The sequence below is a fragment of the Triticum urartu genome, chromosome 2A (assembly GCF_056163025.1).
Source record: "Triticum urartu cultivar PI428250 chromosome 2A, HENAU_Tu73, whole genome shotgun sequence".
Taxonomy (NCBI): Eukaryota; Viridiplantae; Streptophyta; class Magnoliopsida; order Poales; family Poaceae; genus Triticum; species Triticum urartu.
Genome location: NC_141874.1, coordinates 708,629,539 through 708,635,914, shown reverse-complemented (window position 1 = coordinate 708,635,914; position 6,376 = coordinate 708,629,539). Strand labels below are relative to the sequence as shown.

Below are 6,376 nucleotides of genomic sequence, written 5' to 3'. Positions count from 1 at the left end.
TAATTAGTTGGTCACCGTGGGAACATAACAAATTCGTCGATCAGCACACAAAGCATACATTATTGTTCTTACACGATGGGCTAGCGACATCTCGTACGAGTCAAACAGTCAGTACAACTAAGCAACAGAATGGCCGGTAAAGATGATGGCTTCAGATGTACTATTTTGTAAGGTCTTTGTGAATAAATAATAAAGTGGTTGCACGCATCGCCCAGATGCAGAGGCTGAGGGTATTCCTCCTTTTTTTTTCTAAAAAACGGTCGACTGACCCAAATTCGACAATCAGACGACCTACATTTAGCCATTCCAAAAAAATTCCCCTCCCCAACATCATGACAGAGGAAGACAAGCTTGTAAATGGGTGTTATTCCCAGCAAGGAGTGTTACCAATTACAACATCACAAAAAAAATGGTCATATTCTTGAAGTAATCATTACAAGTTTCTTCTGACCACTGTCAAGCAGTACAAGCAGTACAGAGCTGGTACTAGAGTAGATTTGCTAGCCACACGCCCGCCGGGCGCGGGCCTGCCTCAGTTGCTCAAGCGCGGTGTCGTCTCCGATTCACAATTCGGGGCGCCACCGGCCACTACCACCGGACCACGCCCTTCAGTCAGATATACGGCCTCGGGCGCTTGCTGTGCGCGCGGGCGGCGGGCGCAGTCTTCTCGGCCGCGGCATGCTTGCGCCATTCCCGCGTCCAGAAGACCAGCCGCCGCAATTCGCCACCGCTAGTTCGCCTGCGAACAGAGCACGTACACCGAATGGGCTATGCGTGTTCCTTCCATCGATCCGTCACCACACGAGCTCCTCCGCCGCCGCCCGCTGCAGCAACGGCCGCGCCGCGATGTCTCGCCCGCTGGCGGCCGGCGCGCGGCAGCCGAAGGAACGGCCGCGGCGCTCCTCGGAGGAGACGCGGCGGAGGACGTCCCGGAAGCGGTCCTCGTCGCAGGGGAGCGCGATGGGGCCGCACGCGCCGGTCCGGAAGCCGTACTCCTCCTCCGCCTGCCGGAGCAGCTCGAGGAAGATGGGGTGGTTCAGGTGCGCCGCCCGCACCACGAACCGCCGCGAGGCCCCGCCCACGCACACCGCCACGTGCCCCGCCGGCACCGCGCCGCCCTCGGCCACGCGCGCCGCGGCGCGGGACCGCCACCTCCGCAGGGTGTGCCGGAGCCAGACGATGTCGCGGATCTTGCTGCATTTGGCCATCGGCAGTTGAGACTTGAGAGCAGAGCTTCTGTTGGCCTGCTGCGCTGCTGGTCGTGGGTTAACGGTGGAGGAGGACAAGTTGGTGAAATGGAGCTGGCTGGCTTCTGGTGGAGGGAGGGGTGGGAGATTTTATAGGATGCTGGAAATTTTGGGACTTGGGTTCGTCATCGTCCAATTGGCCTGGATCAAATAATCTGAGCTGTGTGAAGGGGATGGGGCTATGTTCTTCCATGTAACATTTACTGTGTTCCCTATATGGCTGTCATTCACATTGTGAACCACATATGCCAGGCGGGTGTTTATCCTACGTTAGTCAATAACTTGTCCTGACGAAGCTTGAAAAACGAGGTGTATGGCCGTGTTACATGCACGTACGCCCGGTGTCCCGTGACTTCACTGATTCCGTTACAGAAAAAAGTGCGGATCACTGTTGCCGCTGCCAATCAATTACTCCCTCCGTTCCTAAATATTTGTCTTTCTACACATTTCAAATGGTTACAACATATGGATGTATGTAGACATATTTTAGAGTGTAGGTTCACTTATTTTGCATTGTATGTAGTCATTTGTTGAAATCGCTAGAAAGACAAATATTTAGGAATGGATGGAGTACTAAAAGAAAAGGCTCTAGAATTATTACAAGACAAAAGCATGTATTCCTCCGTTCCAAAATAGTAGATGACACGCAGTGCTGCACCGTAACAGTTTTTCGAGGGTTACGCGGGGTCACATGCACATGGTCACGTCGCATCGGCGTTTGCGTGGTTGGGGAGAGCCCAAGAAAGGAAGAGAATCGTCTGGTCTCCAGCCCAAGCGCTCGCGGTCAGGTGCCGGAGGTGCATGTGCCCGGCGGGCATTCGATCCCAGCAGCATGTGGCCTCGTCTCGTCTGACGGGGAGGGGACGATATCTCAGTCGGATTTTGGCGCCGCGCTGTGCGGTATATCCTTGCCGGAGTTGTGGCTTTCACAAGATCGCCATGCGGATTCCAGGCCACGCATCCTCGTGCTCAGCGCTATATGGATGTGCATGCGCCCGTCAACTTTTGTGCTATCCTTTCAAAATAAAATAAAAAACACTTTAGTGCTAGCTGCTCGTAAGAGTTGATTAGCAAAACTGCTGCCAAAACGAGACGTGACTGCCGATGCTGATCCCCTGTTCCAGCCATGGTACCGGTTAACCTCCCTCGGTTAAGACGGCACGCTTGCTGGTACTACTACTTGCTAAGCAAGTCATCATGGCTTTCAACCGATTCTTCTTCTAACTTTGGCTAGCGAGTACTAGCTTCTTGATACGGATACGATGCGGCACCCACGCGCGCTCCCGCTCGGCCCGATCGACATGCGGGCCGCGGCGGGATGATGCCACCCCCCGTCCCATGTGCGTGCGCCCGTGCGGGGTTGGCGTCCTACGCCGCCGAGGGAGTGGGCGCGGGGGTATTCTCACGCGTACAACATCTCTAGCAGAGCCCTCAAACTTTCAAACCTTTATAAATAACTGTTTTTTTACAGTTTGCGAGTAACAATCGTATAGATTAAAACCCCTTAATCCTTAAACCCTCAAATTTTTTTAAGGGTCCAACCCTCAAATCCTGAAAAGTAAGGGTTGGGGAGCAAAACCTATCTCAACCCTCATTTGGCGGTTATCTTCGCGCGGGACGGAAAAATCCTCCCAACTCCCGCGCCCACGCCCGCGCCTGCCGCCCCGTCGACCTTCCGCGCGCCCGCGCCCGCCCCGCCCCCAGCCGCCGGCCTCTCCTCCACCTGCTCCCTGCCGCGGCCGCGCTCGCCCCGTCCCCGGCCGTCGCCATCCGTCCCGCCGCCCGCCGCCCCGCCGGCTTCTACTCCCGCGCTCCCGCCCGCCGCCTCCGCGCCCTCCGCCTCGACCCGCCGCCACCGCTCTCCGGCCCGTGCCCGCTCCCACGCCCTCCGCCTCCCGGCCCCGCGCCCTCCGCCTCCGCCTCCCACCCCCGGCCACTGCCCTCCGCCCGCGCCCGCCCCGCCCTCCGCCCTCCACCCCCGCGCCGCCCTCCGCCCGTCGTGCACGAGGTGCTCGACGGTATGCCCGCAACGATAACGTCGTTCATGGGGAATATTCTGTTATAAGGGTTGGGTTTGAGGGTCTGTTTTTCAACCCGTAAAAGTGCACTAAAAGACCATTTTTAGACCCTTAAAACACTAATGAGGGTTTGAGGGTTTAAGGGTTCTACTAGACATGCTCTTATCTTGATCTCTCCGTCTCGAAGCGTCGAAAGGAAGACAAGAAAATTGTGGGCGGCCACGGCGGCGGCGGAGTACCACGGCAGAGCTCGGCGAACATGGCCGGTTTTCGTACGGTGGCTGCTGGTGCCGGGGCCGGGGCCGCGCGCGCGGTCCAGCCGATTGGCGCATGATGCGTTCATGTGCGCGACGCAGAGACTGTGGCAAGTTCGCTTGCTGCTACCTATACATGTGTATGGGCACTGGTCTCCTTCCTGGCCGGCTCGTTGGTCCTGCGCGCCGAAATTAGCCTGGTCCAGCGCGTACGTACGTACGTTGCCACTTGCATGGACAGTGTACCGACCGGCGGCGTCTCTGGTGTGCCACTAGCCGCCGGCCTACCGGTGCAGTGCATACATGCAATGTATGGGTCGAGTTGTTGGCATGCATTCACGACGATAGGGCGATGGGCATGTATGCATGCAGTCCTTCCACTGCGCTGTGTAGTTAGCTGATAAGATCGGGCGTTCCCATCAGACGATGTTGGTACAGCAAGCTGACAAGCCTGCGGACAAAGCTCGTCCCGTCTCGTTCCATCGCCAGCACAAGACGTACGGGAGCGATCTGCATGCATTCTCCGCACATCCATTATTTATGGTAAGTAGAAATTAGACCCTGGACACAACGGGCAGCGTCGTCGCAAGTTTTCTGCGTGGTTTGTTGTCTATGCTAGGCTCGCGGGAGGCTCCATGAGACTAGTCATAATGAAGAGTAATTTAGACTAATAACATGTACTTTCTTCGTCCGGAATTATTTGTCATTAAAATGGATGTGTCTAGAACTAAAATACATCTAGATACATCCATTTCAATGACAAGTATTTTCGGACGGGGAGAGTATATGTTACTAGTATATGTTACTACCTTCATAGTAAGGAGTAACATATATGTGGTGTCATGCAATTATTCATTTATTATATTGTAGACTCATTTTGCGTTGATATGTGTGATGTTACTCATACTACTAGTAGCTATGTTACTACATGACTCTCTTTCTTCATTAATTACTTGTCACATCATCTATTTTGCCTAAATATGTGTGATGTTATCATTTATGTTACTCCCACTGTGGGGTAGTCTGAAGCAGCAGCGGAGGCAGGAATAATTTCCACGTGTGGCGGAGTTTATAACAAGAAAAAATTCTGTATAATTCAACTATGCAAGAGATCGCTAGAATACTAGCAGATGAGTATATATTACTTGGTGAGTTGGTGTCAACAAATACAACCAAAAATTCAAAAGGTAACTATGGGCACTCTAAATACCTCACTTGTTGAAGATTACATGGATGATCGATTGCCGATGTATGATTTGTATTAAGTTAATAACTAGACGGGCATAAAGATGACCTATAAAACATAAAAAGTATAGATAAATCATGAATTGGTAACTGGTAGGATATGGTGGAAAGCACATTATGCAAGTGAGATAGTTAGAATGAATACATACCCATAACAAAGGTTTACTTTCATTAAGTAGAAAGTGGCAATGGCATTCTTCTACCTTTAAAAAAAAATCTTAAGTTCAGCAATATCAATCTCGTTGTTCAGCAACTACGTCCAAAGGTGGAGTTAGACTCGAGTGCCACTGACTTTAGGAAAAAAATACTATTTAAATCTATATAGAAAAAACAAGAAAAACTAATGGGTTAGTCTTTCAAAAAAGAGAGCAATATCAGTAGAAAGATTGAATAACGGTTCATTCACATGATGCAAGCAAGTAACATGACAATTGAGCAGATTTGATTAATAAGAGGAAGAAGCACAACAAAATTATACATTTCATTACATACTTCTTCTTCTGCTGCTTCGACTACGCTCAAAATTATACACGAGCGCTATGTTACTTGCTTTTTTTTTGCGGGTGAATGTTACTTGCTAAGTTACTCCCATTATGACCAGCCTGATCAGGGTGAAACATATGGATGTCTCGCTCACTGTTGCCGCTGCCAATCAAAGAAAAGGAAGGAAGGGCTCCGGAATTATTAGACAAAACATCTACACCATACACAGTGCTGCACCATAGCAATTACGGGCGTTACGCGGGGTCACATGCACACTGTCGCATCGCATCGGCGTTTGCGTGGTCGGGGAGAGCCGAAGAAGGAAGAGAATCGTCTGGTCTCCAGCCCATGCGCTCGCGGTCAGGTGCCCGAGGAGCCCGACGGGCAGTCAATCACAGCTGCTGCATGTGGCCGGGATTTTGGCCTCGTCTGTTATGAGGCTGGTCATAATGGGGAGTAAATTAATACAGTGTCATGCATAAGGTATTAGTCTAAATTATTATTTTTATAATGCAAAATAATATAGTAGTAGTGTTATAAATGGTTTCATTTATTAACTTGTAGACTCATTTTTTTAAAAAGGCTATGTTACAGTAAATTATGTTACTCTAAACACATCTCTCCTCGTTAAATACATGCTATATAAGCAAATTTGTCTTGAACTGTGGTATGTTACTTGCTAAGTTACTCCCATTATGACTAACCTGACAGGGACGATATTTCGCCGGATTTGGCACCGCGCTGCGCGGTATATCCTTGCTGGACTTGTAGATTTCAGAAGATCGCCATGCGGATTCCGGGCCACGCAGCCTCGCGTCTAGCATTACGAATGCGCCCGTCAACTTTTGGTGTTGTGACAAGCCCCTTGTTAAGCTAGTGCTAGCACTAGTCTCTACTCCTAATGTCTTAGTTGGTAGGTCGCGTTCCGAATTTTATTTTCGTCCCACTTCATCCGGTCTTTTTTTGTACCTACTCCCACCTTCCGCTCAGCCGTGTGGAATCAAGAAAAACCCTTAGGGCCGAGTCCCCCACCCGCCCCCACGCGCCAAAACCTCCTGTCGCACCCATCTGATACGGACAAACCGGCGACAATTAACCAGCGAAAAAAACCGGCAAAAATTAACCAGTG

At 51.0% G+C, this 6,376-nt stretch overlaps 1 pseudogene; it reads right to left on the bottom strand.

Annotated features, from left to right (window-relative positions):
* Positions 1 to 338: 338 nt before the first annotated feature.
* On the bottom strand, positions 339 to 1,331 carry LOC125518462 (indole-3-acetic acid-induced protein ARG7 pseudogene; annotated as a pseudogene).
* Between the last annotated feature and the right edge of the window lie 5,045 nt (positions 1,332 to 6,376).